Consider the following 14,863-nt stretch of genomic DNA (forward strand, 5'->3'; position numbering starts at 1 on the left):
AAAGCATACGCAAGTCCCACCCACATATGTAAACGGTGTTCAAACCACACATGTGAGGTATTGCTGCGATTGTTAGAGTGAGAGCAATAATTTGAGTGCTAGACCTCCTCTGTAACTCTAAGCTGGTAACCTGTAGAAATTTTTTAAATGTTGCCTATGGGGATTTTTAAGTACCAATGTTTGGCGCCATTCCGTGAGCGTGCGCAATTTTTAAGCATGACATGTTGGGTATCTAATTACTCGGCGTAACATTATCTTTCACATTATGGAAAACATTTTGCTAAATTTACTGTTTTCTTATTTTTTAATTAAAAAAAGTGAATTTTTTTCAAAAAAATTGCATTTGGAAGACTGCTGCGCAAATATGGTGTGATAAAAAATATTGCAACGATCTCCATTTTATTCTCTAGGGTCCCTGAGAAAAAAAAATATATAATGTTGGGGGGTTCTAAGTAGTTTTCTAGCAAAAAAAAATGATTTTAGCTTGTAAACACCAACTGTCAAAAATCGGCCCTGTTTTAAAGTGGATAAATGGACAACTTTGTGTAAAGTGCTACTTGGATGTTGGACCTCTGTATGTGGCTAAGCTGTGTAAAAGTGTTACACATGTGGTATCGCCATACTCAGGAGGAATAGCAGAATGTATTTTGGGGTGCAATTTTTGCTATGTACATGCTATGTGTTAGAAATATTGCATAAATGGACAGCTTTGTGTAAAAAAAATCGGTTTTCATTTTCTTTCCACATTTTCCAAAAACTTGTGGAAAAAAAATGACATATTCAAAAGACTCATTATGCCTCAAAAATTATACGTTGGGCTGTTTGCTTTCGAAAATGGGGTCATTTTATGCAGGTTTCCATTGTCCTGGTGCTCCAGGGCCTTCAAAAGTGCGATAGGTTGTCAGGAAATTATATGTGTAATTTGTGCTCCTAGAATGCCGAACGATGCTACTTGGATGTTAGGCCTCTGTATGTGGCCAGGCTGTGAAAAAGTCTCACACATGTGGTATTGACATAATCAGGAGAAGTAACAGAATGTATTTTGGGGTGCAATTTTTGCTATGTACATGCTATGTGTTGGAAATATTTCATAAATGGACAACTTTGTGTAAAAAAAATGGAATTTCATTTTCTTTCTACAGTTTCCAAAAACTTGTGGAAAAAAATGACACGTTCACAAGACTCATTATGCCTCAAAAATTATACGTTGGGCTGTTTGCTTTCCAAAATTGGGTCATTTTATGGGGGTTTCCATTGTCCTGGTGCTCCAGGGCCTTCAAAAGTGCGATAGGTTGTCAGGAAATTATATGTGTAATTTATGCTCCTAGAATGCCGGATGGTGCTACTTGGATATTAGGCCTCTGTATGTGGCTAGGCTGTGAAAAAGTCTCACACATGTGGTATTGCTATACTCAGGAGGAGTAGTAGAATGTGTTTTGGGGTGTAGTTGCAAGTATACATATGCTGTGTGAGAGAAATAACCTGTTAATACGTCAATTTGTTAAAAAAATTTATTTTGCAAAGAATTGTGGGAAAAATTACAACTTCAAAAAACTCACCATGCCCCTTATTAAATACCTTGGAATGTCTACTTTCCAAAAACGGGTGATTTGGGGGGTATTTATACTTTCCTGACTTCTTAGTGTCTCAAGAAATGAGATAGGCCTTCAGTACATCAGGTGTGGTCAAGTGTGATCAATTTTCAATGATTAGCGCCATAACTTGTGGACTCTATAACTTTCACAAAGACCAAATAATATATACTTATTTGGGTTATTTTTACCAAAGATAAGTAGCAGTATAAATTTTGGCCAAAATTTGTGAAGAAAAATTACTAATTTGCAAAATTTTATGACAGAAACAAAGAAAAATTTGTTTTTTCACAACATTTTCAGTCTTTTTTTATTTATAGCACAAAAAAATAAAAAACCCAGTAGTGATTAAATACCATCAAAAGAAAGCTCTATTTGTGTGAAGAAAAGGACACAATTTTTTTATGGGTACAGTGTTGCATGACTGAGTAATTGTCATTCAAAGTGTGAGAGAGCTGAAAGCTGAAAATCGGTCTGGGCAGGAAGGGGGTGAAAGTGCCCTGTAGGCAAGTGGTTAAAGGGCTGCAATTTATTTGGTATAGGTGTACAGTTTTTCAGTTTAAGGACAGGTATCCAGTGTGCTCAAGGGACAGAGATCAGCAGTGACACAAAGGTCATTTCAAGGGCTGCTATTTTTTTTTGGTATAGGTGTGCAGTGCACTATATAGGGGTGTAATTCACGGTATAATATACTTTGTAATATAAAAAGCATATTATAGTGTATTTGTATTGTGCACTGTGCAGCATTGTGACTGGTATGGTGACTGAGCGTTGCTGCAGCAATACTACAAACAGTGACAAAAGCCCTTTTAATGTATTATATAACTGGTGTGATAGACCAGTGGCCCCCCAATACCACATATTGAAGTGGGGTGTTATTTGAGTATACTTTTACAAGTGTATTTGTGTTCTGCAACAATATTGCCTCTTTTGCTGTGTTAACTCTGCTACACACAGTGACAACAGTTCCTGGCCAATTATTTGTAGAACTGGTGTAATAAACCTGTGGCCCCCCAATACCACAGATTGAAGCGGGGTGTTATCTGAGTATACTTTCCTAAGTGTATTTGTGTCCTGCAACAATATTGCCTCTTTTGCTGCATTAAGTCTGATACACACAGTGCCAAACTCACTGGCCAATTTTTTGAACAACTGGTGTGATAAACCAGTGGCCCCCCAATACCTCATATTGAAGTGGAGTGTTATCTGTGTATACTTTTACAAGTGTATTTGTGTCCTGCAACAATATTGCCTCTTTTGCTACATTAAGTCTGATGCACACAGTGCCAAACTCCCTAGCCAATTTTTTGAACAACTGGTGTGATAGACCATTGCCCCCCCCCCCCCCCCAATACCACATATTGAAGTGGGGTGTTATTTGAGTATACTTTTATAAGTGTATTTGTGTCCTGCAACAATATTGCCTCTTTTGCTGTGTTACACACAGTGTACACACAGTGCCAAACTCACTGGCCAATTTTTTGAACAACTGGTGTGATAGACCAGTGGCCCCCCAATGCCACATATTGAAGTGGGAAGTTATTCAACAGTATACTTTTCTAAGAGTGTATTTTAGTCCTGCAAAAATTTGGCCTCTTTTGCTGTGTTTACTCTGCTACACACAGTGACAACAGTTACTGGCCAATTATTTGTAGAACTGGTGTAATAAACCTGTGGCCCCCCAATACCACAGATTGAAGCGGGGTGTTATATACTGTTTTCCAGATATACTGCGATTCTCTAGAGATTTTTATCACAGGGTAATTTAAAAAATGTCAGGCAGAGGAAGAGGCAGTCCCTTCCGCAGGGGTGGTAGGGGTAGGGCAGGAGCAGTAGGCCAGAGCCAAAGTGTGAAGTTTCAGACGGTGCATTCCATTACGTCAAAGGACGCACAAGACTTGGTTGAGTGGCTCAGTTAGCCTTCCTCTTCTGCAGGCTCCTCATCCTCTCTATCTGCACCCTCTTCACTCTCTGCTGTGTGCACCCCCAAAGACACCACCACAAACACCCCCACCACCACCACATACCCTCCGCTTGAGTCACTGGAATTATTTTCCGATCCATCACAAGATATTTGCGATGCGCAGCCATTCTTGGCATCGGATCAGGAAGAGGAGGTATCAACAGCCGCCACTCAACAGTCTGACGACAGTACCCAGATGAGCCCAAGGAGGTTAGTCCCCGCTGTTGCTGCCTACTCCGAGATCTCGAATGTTAGTGGTGGGGAAGGTGACGTGGATGATAACGTGTCTATGGACGTCACGTGGGTGGCCACAAGAGAGGAAGAGGAGGGGAGTTCAGAGGGAGAGACGGACCGGCAGATAGGGAGGAGAGGCAGGCAGAACTTGCATTGCACAAAGCCCACACTGCGGAGCCATGTGGCGGTGTCCTGGGAGTGCCAGATGTGACTGTACATGGTTGATGGCTCGCTCTTGATACATTTGCAGTCTGATTTGTACAATCAGACTGCAAATGTATCAAGAGCGAGCCATCAACCATGTACAGTCACATCTGGCGCTCCCAGGACACCGCCACATGGCTCCGCAGTGTGGGCTTTTTTCAGTGTGTCCGTTGCTGACAACAGTTTTGCCATCTGCAGCCTTTGCAGTCAACGCATAAGTCGCGGTAAGCCCAACAGTCACCTAGGGATAACCGCCTTAAGAAGGCACCTGAACTCCCATCACCGAGCCCAGTGGGAGCAACACCGTCAGAACCCACAAAGCCACACTCCAGGCTCTCACCGTCCGGCCTCTTCTCCTTCTCCTCTCTCCTCGCAATTGTCCTCCACTCCACCTTCCATCATGCCGTCGTCACGTTGTTCTGGAAAAAGGCAGGCTTCTGTGGCCCAAATGTTGGAGCGTAAAAAAAATGATGATGCCGGATAACCCTCTTGCCCAATGTTTGACTGCTGGCTTGTCGGAACTGATAGACCGCCAACTACTGCCATATCAACTGGTGGACTCCGAGGCCTTTTGTAAATTTGTGGCCATATGAACACCACAATGGAAGGTCCCAGGCAGGAAATATTTCTCGCAGAAGGGCATTCCAGAGCTGTATGGCCATGTTCAGCGGCAAGTGAATATATCTCTGGCACACAGTGTTGGTGTCAAGAAGATACATCTGACCACAGACACATGCTCTAGCAAACACTGGCAGGGAAGGTACATCACTTTTACTGCCCACTGGGTGAACATTCTGACTGTCGTCAAGCATGTAACCAGTGGCACCCGTGTAGATTTGGTTGTACCGCCACTGATTGCGTGCAGGCCTGCCTCTTCTTCTTCTCCTCCTCCTCCTCCTCCATCCTCCCTCTCCTCCTCGGCTGACTCCTCCTTCTTCGCTGCTACCGTCTCTTCCGCTGCACCGCCCAAGATCCCCAGGACCCTATTCCACATGCCAGGTGAGACTTTGCCATGCTGTGCTGCGTCTGTTGTGCCTGGAAGCCAAGAGCCACACTGGTCCTGCACTCCTTTCAGCTTTGCGTTCACAGGCAGATCAGTGGCTGACACCGCTGAATTTGACAGTTGGTAAAGTGGTGTGCGACAATGGTGCCAATCTGCTGAGCGCGCTGAAACAAGGCAAAATAACACACGTGCCATGAATGACACATGTCCTGAACTTGATCGTGCAGTGATTCGTTGCCAAATACCCTGGGGTCCAGGACGTCTTGCGTCAGACCAGGAAAATCTCGGGCCATTTCAGAAGATCTTACACAGCCATGGCTCGCCTTGCTGACATTCAGCGGCGACACAACCTGCCCGTCAGGCGTCTTATTTGTGACTGTCCGACGCGATGGAACTCAACGTTGCATATGCTTGATAGGCTGCTCCAGCAGAAACGTGCAGTTAACGACTACCTGTACGAACTCTGTGGCAGGACAGGTTCTGGAGAGCTTGGGTTTTTTTCACCTCGCCAGTGGCTGCTCATGCGGGACGCATGCAGACTTCTGCGGCCATTCGATGAGATCACCAAACTGGTCAGTCACGGCCAGGGTGCCATCAGTGACATTGAACCTTATGCCTTCTTTCTGGAGCGTGCATTGCATCGTGTCATTGATCAAGCCGTCGAGGTGCAGGAGCAGGAAGATGAGGAAGTCGCAATGTTGGATGAATTCCCAGTGGGTGCTACTCCATCTGAGACAAGTCAACAACAGGAGTCTGAAGAGGAGTCAGAGGAGGATGGTGCCAGGGGGATGAGGAGGAGCAAGAAGAGCATGCTTTAAACCTTTCTGGGATCCCTGGTGTTATCCGTGGATGGGGGGAGGAGAACCAGGACGACATAATCCTGGATTATGAGCTGTAAGCAGGCCACTACACCGCTTCCAGTTTAGTGCGACTGGGGGGCCTTCATGCTCCAGTGTTTTAAGGGGGACCCCCGTATAAGAAGCATAAAGGCCAAGGACCAGTACTGGGTGGCAACGTACTTAGACCCCCGTTACAAAACAAAAAATGGCGGAAATGTTACCACAATCACAGAGGACGCCCAGAATGCAGCACTTCCAGGCCTTGCTGCGGGACATGCTGCATTCTGCTTTTGCATGCGCTGGCAGAGGAATTTCCAGTCACAGAGAGACAGTTGCGGGTAGCAATCCAACAGTGCCTGCAAGAAGAGGGCGGTTTAAAGATGTCTTGGTCACTTCAGATAGGAGATCCTTCTTTCAGCCGAACCATCGACAGCTGTACTCCAGACCCAGCATCAGGGAACGCCTAGACTGACAGATTTCAGACTACATCGGGTTAACGGCCGATGTAGACGCTCTGAGGAGTGTATAAAAGGGGGGGGGGTGACCAGCGCTATGGAGTATATAAATGTGTAAGAGGTATAAAAGGTATAAAAAGTGCAGGTGTGAAGCTGCTGCCAACCAACCCCTAGAGAGGGGTCAAATAGGTGAATAAAGTGCAAAAAGGTTGGTGATGGAGCTAACCTGATTTTTGTGTAAATTGCACAAGATCCCGTGTACGAAAAATGGTGATTACCATAACAAGTGAATAAATTAATTTATAATAAAGTCATAAGGTGCAGGTGACAAAAGTCAGGATCTATAAATTGGGCTCAATATTGCATGCCCCAAAAAGTGCTTAAGTGATAAGAATAAATGTGCAAAGATCCAATAAAGTGCGTTTTATTTTTCATAAATAGTGCATAAATAAATAAATAAATAAATAGTGCGGGTATTATTGTAATGAATATACTGTAAACAGGTAAAAATTATTGTCCATGAAACTGCCAAGCTATGTGGTGCCAAAAAAAGTGGTGCTGATGCAAGAATAAATGGTGAGAACCACTAGAAGCCAAAAAATGGTAAAAGGTTGTGCCTATAAAAGGACACTAGGTGTCGCACTCACCCCTTTAGAAGGCACACTATAACCACAGGCTGTATGTGTTCTGATACACCAAATGGGACAAACGAGTAGTCTTGAGCTGGGCAAACCACTGGGGATCCTCCGCCGCTCCAGTAGACGTCAGATGACGAAACACGTAGGGCCGAGTTTGTACGTCAACGTCACTTCTGGTTTTTGCAGTTGGGAGCCGTGGAACGCGGAAGAAGCTTCAGTGTCCGGCGTCTGCATCCGATACTGATTCTGATCAATCCGAAGCGTGAGTTTATCTACACTTGCCTTTACATTACTGAGATATACCACACCATGGGGCTTTCTTTGTCTTTGAGCACCTAGACTGGACCCATTCTCGGAGGATCCCCAGTGGTTTGCCCAGCTCAAGACTACTCGTTTACAGTATATTCATTACAATAATACCCGCACTATTTATTTATTTATTTATTTATGCGCTATTTATGAAAAATAAAACGCACTTTATTGGATGTTTGCACATTTATTCTTATCACTTAAGCACTTTTTGGGGCATGCAATATTGAGCCTAATTTATAGATCCTGACTTTTGGCACCTGCACCTTATGACTTTATTATAAATTAATTTATTCACTTGTTATGATAATCACCATTTTTCATACACGGGATCTTGTGCAATTTACACAAAAATCAGGTTAGCGCCATCACCAACCTTTTTGCTCTGAGGAGTGATTAACCCCTGGACTACTGGGTGGGCAGGCTTGACCTCTGGCCAGAGCTTGCACAATTTGTAATGGAACTGTTGGCTTGCCCCCCGTCCAGTGTCCTGTGCGAAAGGACGTTCAGCGCAGCAGGGGGGATCGTGACCGATAAGTGCACTCGCCTAGCTCATGACAGTGTAGACTACCTCACATTTATAAAAATGAATAAGGCATGGATCTCTGAGGAATTCAACACATGTGACCAGTAGACCATGTTTCATTGAAATTCCTCATGCCAGGCCATAAATATCCGCCAGACCGCCATCCACCCACAACAATTCCTGGTCCTTGTCTTTGCTAAATACAGCGGCATAAAAGGCATTTCATGTCCATTAAATGCCAAATTTTTGCGGCCTTTCAGGGCCGACAATTATTTTTTCTGTGAATGCCTAATGTACCTCCAGCCCCAGAATACTACGTTCTTAGCTGTCAGGTAAACCCATGTGGGCTAATTTTTGGGGCCTATACCGGCCGACACTTACTTCTGTTACCTGTGAATGCCTAATGTACCTCCAGCCATCAAATACTACGTTCTTTGCTGTCAGGTAAACCCATGTGGGCTAATTTTTGGGGCCTATACAGGCTGACACTTCTATATCCTGTGAATGCCTAATGTACCTTCAGCCACAGAATACTACATTCTTAGCTGTCACGTAAACCCATGTGGGCTAATTTTTGGGGCCTATACTGGCCGACACTTACTTCTGTTATCTGTGAATGCCTAATGTACCTTCAGCCACCAAATACTACGTTCTTAACTGTCAGGTAAACCCATGTGGTCAAATTTTTGGGGTTTATACTGGCCGACACTTACTTCTGTATCCTGTGAATGCCTAATGAACCTTCAGCCACAGAATACTACGTTCTTAGCTGTCAGGTAAACCCATGTGGGCTAATTTTTGGGGCCTATATTCGCCGACACTTACTTCTGTTATCTGTGAATGCCTAATGTACCTCCCTCCAGCCACCAAATGCTACGTTCTTAGCTGTCAGGTAAACCCATGTGGTCTAATTATTGGGGCCTAAACAAGCCGACACTTACTTCTGTATGCTGTGAATGCCTAATGAACCTTCAGCCACCAAATACTACATTCTTAGCTGTCAGGTAAACCCATGTGGGCTAATTTTTGGGGCCTATACTGGCCGACACTTACTTCTGTATTCTGTGAATGCCTAATGTACCTCCCTCCAGCCACCAAATACTACGTTTTTAGCTGCCAGGTAAACCCATGTGGTCTAATTATTGGGGCCTATACTGGCCAACACTTACTTCTGTATCCTGGGAATGCCTAATGTACCTCCAGCCACCAAAAACTATGTTCTTAGCTGTCAGGTAAACCCATGTGGTCTAATTATTGGGGCCTATACTGGCCGATACTTACTTCTGTATCCTGGGAATGCCTAATGTACCTCCAGCCACCAAAAACTATGTTCTTAGCTGTCAGATAAACCCATGTGGGCTCATTTTTGGAGCCTATACTGGCGGACACTTACTTCTGTTACCTGTGAATGCCTAATGTACCTCCAGCCATCAAATTCTACGTTCTTAGCTGTCAGGTAAACGCATGTGGGCTAATTTATTGGGGCCTTTCATGGCCGACACTTACTTCTGTATCCTGTGAATGCTTAATGTACCTCCAGCCACCAAATACTACGTTCTTAGCTGTCAGGTAAACCCATGTAGGCTTATTTTTGGGGCCAATACTTGCCAACACTAATTTCTGTATCCTGTGAATGCCTAATGTACCTTCAGCCACTGAATACAACGTTCTTAGCTGTTAGGTAAACCCATGTGGGCTAATTTTTGGGGCCTTTCATGGCCGACACTTCTGTATCCTGTGAATGCCTAATGTACCTTCAGCCACAGAATACAACGTTCTTAGCTGTCAGGTAAACCCATGTGGGCTCATTTTTGGGGCCTGGAATGGCCAACACTTACTTCTTTATCCTGTGAATGCCTAATATTTCAGACTGGAATTGAAAATCAATGGGTCTGTAAATGTTCCGTCAAATTGTGGAATGGATGCGGACCCATTTTACAGATGTGTAAATGGACCCTATATGTATTTGACATGTATTTACCGGCTGCTGTCAGTTCTGGCTGATTTATGAAAAAGAAAAAAATGTTTTTGCTGTAAAAAAAAATAATTTTTAGGGCAACTTTTGCTCTGAGGAGTGATGAACCCCTGGACTACTGGGTGGGCAGGCTTGACCTCTGGTCAGAGCTTGCACAATTTGCAATGGAACTGTTGGCTTGCCCCCGTCCAGTGTCCTGTCCGAAAGGACGCTCAGCGCAGCAGGGGGGATTGTGACCGATAAGTGCACTCGCCTAGCTCATGACAGTGTAGACTTCCTCACATTTATAAAAATGAATGAGGCATGGATCTCTGAGGAATTCAACACATGTGACCAGTAGACCATGTTTCATTGAAATTCCTCATGCCAGGCCACAAATATGCGCCAGACCGCCATCCACCCACAACAATTCCTGGTCCTTGTCTTCGCTAAATACAGCAGCATAAAAGGCATTTCATGTCCATTAAATGCCAATTTTTTGCGGCCTTTCAGGGCCGACAATTATTTTTTCTGTGAATGCCTAATGAACCTCCAGCCACAGAATACTACGTTCTTAGCTGTCAGGTAAACCCATGTGGGCAAATTTTTGGGGCCTATACTGGCCGACACTTACTTCTGTTACCTGTGAATACCTAATGTACCTCCAGCCATCAAATACTACGTTCTTTGCTGTCAGGTAAACCCATGTGATCAAATTTTTGGGGCCTATACTGGCTGACACTTACTTCTGTTACCTGTGAATGCCTAATGGACCTCCAGCCATCAAATACTACGTTCTTAGCTGTCAGGTAAACCCATGTGGTCAAATTTTTGGGGCCTATACTGGCCGACAGTTACTTCTGTATTCTGTGAATGCCTAATGAACCTTCAGCCACAGAATACTACGTTCTTAGCTGTCAGGTAAACCCATGTGGGCTAATTTTTGGGGCCTATACTGGCCGACACTTACTTCTTTATCCTGTGAATGCCTAATGTACCTCCAGCCACCAAATACTATGTTCTTAGCTGTCAGGTAAACCCATGTGGGCTAATTTTTGGGGCCTATACTGGCCGACACTTACTTCTGTATCCTGTGAATGCCTAATGTACCTCCAGCCACCAAATACTATGTTCTTAGCTGTCAGGTAAACCCATGTGGGCTAATTTTTGGGGCCTATACTGGCCGACACTTACTTCTGTTACCTGTGAATGCCTAATGTACCTCCCTCCGGCCACCAAATACTACGTTCTTAGCTGTCAGGTAAACCCATGTGGGCTAATTTTTGTGGCCTATACAGGCCGACACTAACTTCTTTATCATGTGAATGCCTAATGTACCTCCAGCCACCAAATACTATGTTCTTAGCTGTCAGGTAAACCCATGTGGGCTAATTTTTGGGGCCTATACTGGCCGACACTTACTTCTGTTACCTGTGAATGCCTAATGTACCTCCAGCCATTAAATACTACGTTCTTAGCTGTCAGGTAAACGCATGTGGGCTAATTTTTGGGGCCTTTCATGGCCGACACTTCTGTATCCTGTGAATGCTTAATGTACCTCCAGCCACCAAATACTACGTTCTTAGCTGTCAGATAAACCCATGTGGGCTCATTTTCGGGGCCAATACTGGCCGACACTTACTTATTTATCCTGTGAATGCCTAATGTGCCTTCAGCCACAGAATACAACGTTCTTAGCTGTCAGGTAAACCCATGTGGGCTAATTTTTGGGGCCTGGAATGGCCGACACTTTCTTCTTTATCCTGTGAATGCCTAATTTTTCAGACTGGAATTGAAAATCAATGGGTCTGTAAACGTTCCGCCAAATTGTGGAATGGATGCGGACCCATTTTACAGATGTGTGAATGGACCCTATATGTATTTGACATGTATTTACTGGCTGCTGTCAGTTCTGGCTGATTTATGAAAAAAAAAATTGTTTTTGCTGTAAAAAAAAAATAATAATAATTCTTTAGGGCAACTTTTCCAATTGCAATACTTCTGTTATGACATTGTCCATGTGCTGGGACTATTTGTGCACAGCTAGTAAGTCTTTTGTGGCTGGAAATATGACCTAAAGGTTTTTAAAGTTTGCCTCCCATTAAAGTCAATGGAGCCTGCCTCGAACTTGTGGTTCTTGAGAAAATTTGCGGCTGATGTTCGCGAACTGCCCCGGCCGATGTTCATCCATCACTAGTTCTCAGCGCCAAAGCAGAAGTCCCTACCCCAACTCCAGCCCTGCTAGAGCACTGTCCCTCCTGCTGAGGCTGAACCCTACCTCATCTTGTGCCCTGCTCTTTGCTATAGGCCTCCACACGTCATTCCTGTCTATAAACTATAATATCCCCATGGAAGGAATGTCCACACAGGTAATAGTTTGCTGCACGTTACTGGTGGTGTTCAGAAACTGACATTAAAGTCACATCACAACATTCTGGTGTCTATCGTAATATAAGGCAAGATACACTGTATTGTGCAAAAGTTTTTCCCCCCAAGACTTGCAAGAAAATTCTGTGGAGACAGAGAAGAGATATTGAATAGCCAGAAATGCTTCTGAAACCAGGTTACTGTATACCAGGAGAAAGAGCAGGCTTTAGACTGCCCTAAATTCAACTCACAGAATCAGGGAACAAAGACAAAAGCCAAGCCGCATAATGTACTAAATAGGTTAAAATGGTGTATTATAACAAGTATTGAAATCACAGTAAATAATTTTTACCATGCATTGAAACAAAGGCTGCAGCAAGCAACAGATCCTAACCTGATCCAGCCGCCTTTTCTTCCTGGTATACTGTGATCTGGTTTCACGAGCGCTTATGGCTACTCAGTAAAAAGAGCGTCATCATGGATGTCTGCTAAAGAGCTTGTGTTTATCTCATCTGTGTCTGTGTGGAATTATCTTGCAAGTCTTGGAGGGGGAATGTTGAACAATACAGTGTATCTTGTCTTTATGGATTGGCATTGATCTCAACATTCTGGAGTCACTTGACCTTACACAGGCCATCACATTTAGTGGACAATCAGCAGAGCAAGTGAAAGCATGGTAAAAGGAAAGAAAAAAATTGCACTTAAATACAATTAAACCAAACCATCAATTGCGAAGAATGAAAACAAATGATCTAAGCTGCAACTCTGCTGTGAGATATAAACACAGTCCTATCATAATCATATCGGGTTGCTCTATGATTTAAATCAATATAAACGCAACATATAAATGCAGTGCGGAAGGGTCAACAACATTTGTGTCTAAACACTCAGCCAGGGCCTTTAAATGCCACTCCAAGGGTTCCCCCTCAGGTGAAGATCATCCAGAAAATGCCTCCATAATTTATTCCACAGAAATACAAAAATGCTCCACATAGTGTAAAATCCTAAGGGTAAATTTTTATTAAAAAGTAAGATTGCACATCAATGCAGCAGTAAAAACACCTTACTAACACTCTCATTGCCCGACATAACACAAGCAACTTGCACTTCCAGAAACTGAAGAATGTGGTGATGTCAGCACGTTGTTCCGCACTAAGCGTTTCATCACAAAAGGACGTAGCCGTGCCCCCATAGGAACATCATTCCTTTCTTCGGTTCCCGGAAGTGCAGATTGATTGGGTTATGTCGACCGGAGAAAGTGTTAGGGCATTTTTACTGCTGCATTGATGTAAGTGCAACCTTACTTCTTAACAAATTTACCCTTAAGATTTTACACTATGTGGAGCATTTTTGTATTTCTGGGGATGAAATTATGGAGAAAATATCTGGTTAAATTGTTAGAGAAGCTCAGTTGGAACCGTAAGGACATTATATGTTCATGCTCATAATTAGGGATGAGCTTCGAGTTCGAGTCAAAGGTAAGTTCATCGCTCGTTCTATCGTTCGTCGAATAACGAACAAATGTGCTTCTTCACAGGAAATTCAATCTTCCCATAATGCACTGCACGTGCAGCACGCATGCAGCGCGTTATGTGATTGACCAACGCATGCACCCTGACCTCATGCTTTGGCCAATTAAATGATCTCTCCCATGATTGGACTAAATGCAGGCTGCCTTTATCCAATCATGGCTCAGGGGCCAAGTACACACCCCACGCTACATAAAGGCTGCTCGCGCAGCCGCAATGTGTAGGGACAGGCACGCGATTGAGGCAGGGAGGGAGTAATTTTTTGGGAGTGTGCAGACACATTGCTAGCAGTGTAGGGAGGGCTAGGTTCCTGCGGGAGGTAGGGAGAGATTTATTTCTTTACATCATATCAGACAGTGCAGAGACATTGCTAGCAGTGTAGGGAGGGCTAGGTTCCTGTGTGAGGTAGGGAGAGATTTCTTTCTTTACATCAGATACCAGAGTATTGTTCATCGGTCAGTGGTGGAACATTCTATAATATTCACAGACCTATTTGATTATAGATCACTTCAGATATCAGTCACAGTATTCATCGGTCAGTGGTGGAACATTCTATAATATTCACAGACCTACTTGATTATAGATCACTTCAGATATCATTCAGAGTATTCATTAGTCAGTGGTGGAACTTTCTATAATATTCACAGACCTATTTCATTATAGATCACTTCAGATATCAGACACAGTATTCATCAGTCAGGGGTGGAACATTCTATAATATTCACAGACCTATTTGATAATAGATCACTTCAGATATCATTTAGAGTATTCATCGGTCCGTGGTGGAACATTCTATAATATTCACAGACCTATTTGATTATAGCTCACTTCAGATATCAGTCAGAGTATTTATTGGTCAGTTGTGGAACATTCTATAAGCATCACAGATCATCCATCTATAGGTTTATAGATTACAACAGATATCAGTGAGAGTATTGTTAATCGGTCACTTGCGTACATCTATAACCACCACAGCTAATCTATAGGGCTATCAATTACATCATATCAGGTCATTGGGTATCTATTGGTCAGTTGCATATAACCTATATTGATATGTCCGAAAGGCCGGCAAGGAGAGGCCAAGAAAAGACGGCAAGCAGCCTCTGTGTCCATTGTGAAAAGTGGTGGTCACAGTCGACATAGTGCATCCTCTGCAAGTGGGGCACACCTGTCCTTTAATTCCGGTGCTGCCCGTGTTATTCATCCACAACATGTGGAAGAGTTAGTGGAGTGGCTCAATCAGCCATCCT

The sequence above is a fragment of the Pelophylax lessonae genome (genome assembly GCF_965119305.1).
Source record: "Pelophylax lessonae genome assembly, chromosome: 6".
Lineage (NCBI taxonomy): Eukaryota > Metazoa > Chordata > Amphibia > Anura > Ranidae > Pelophylax > Pelophylax lessonae.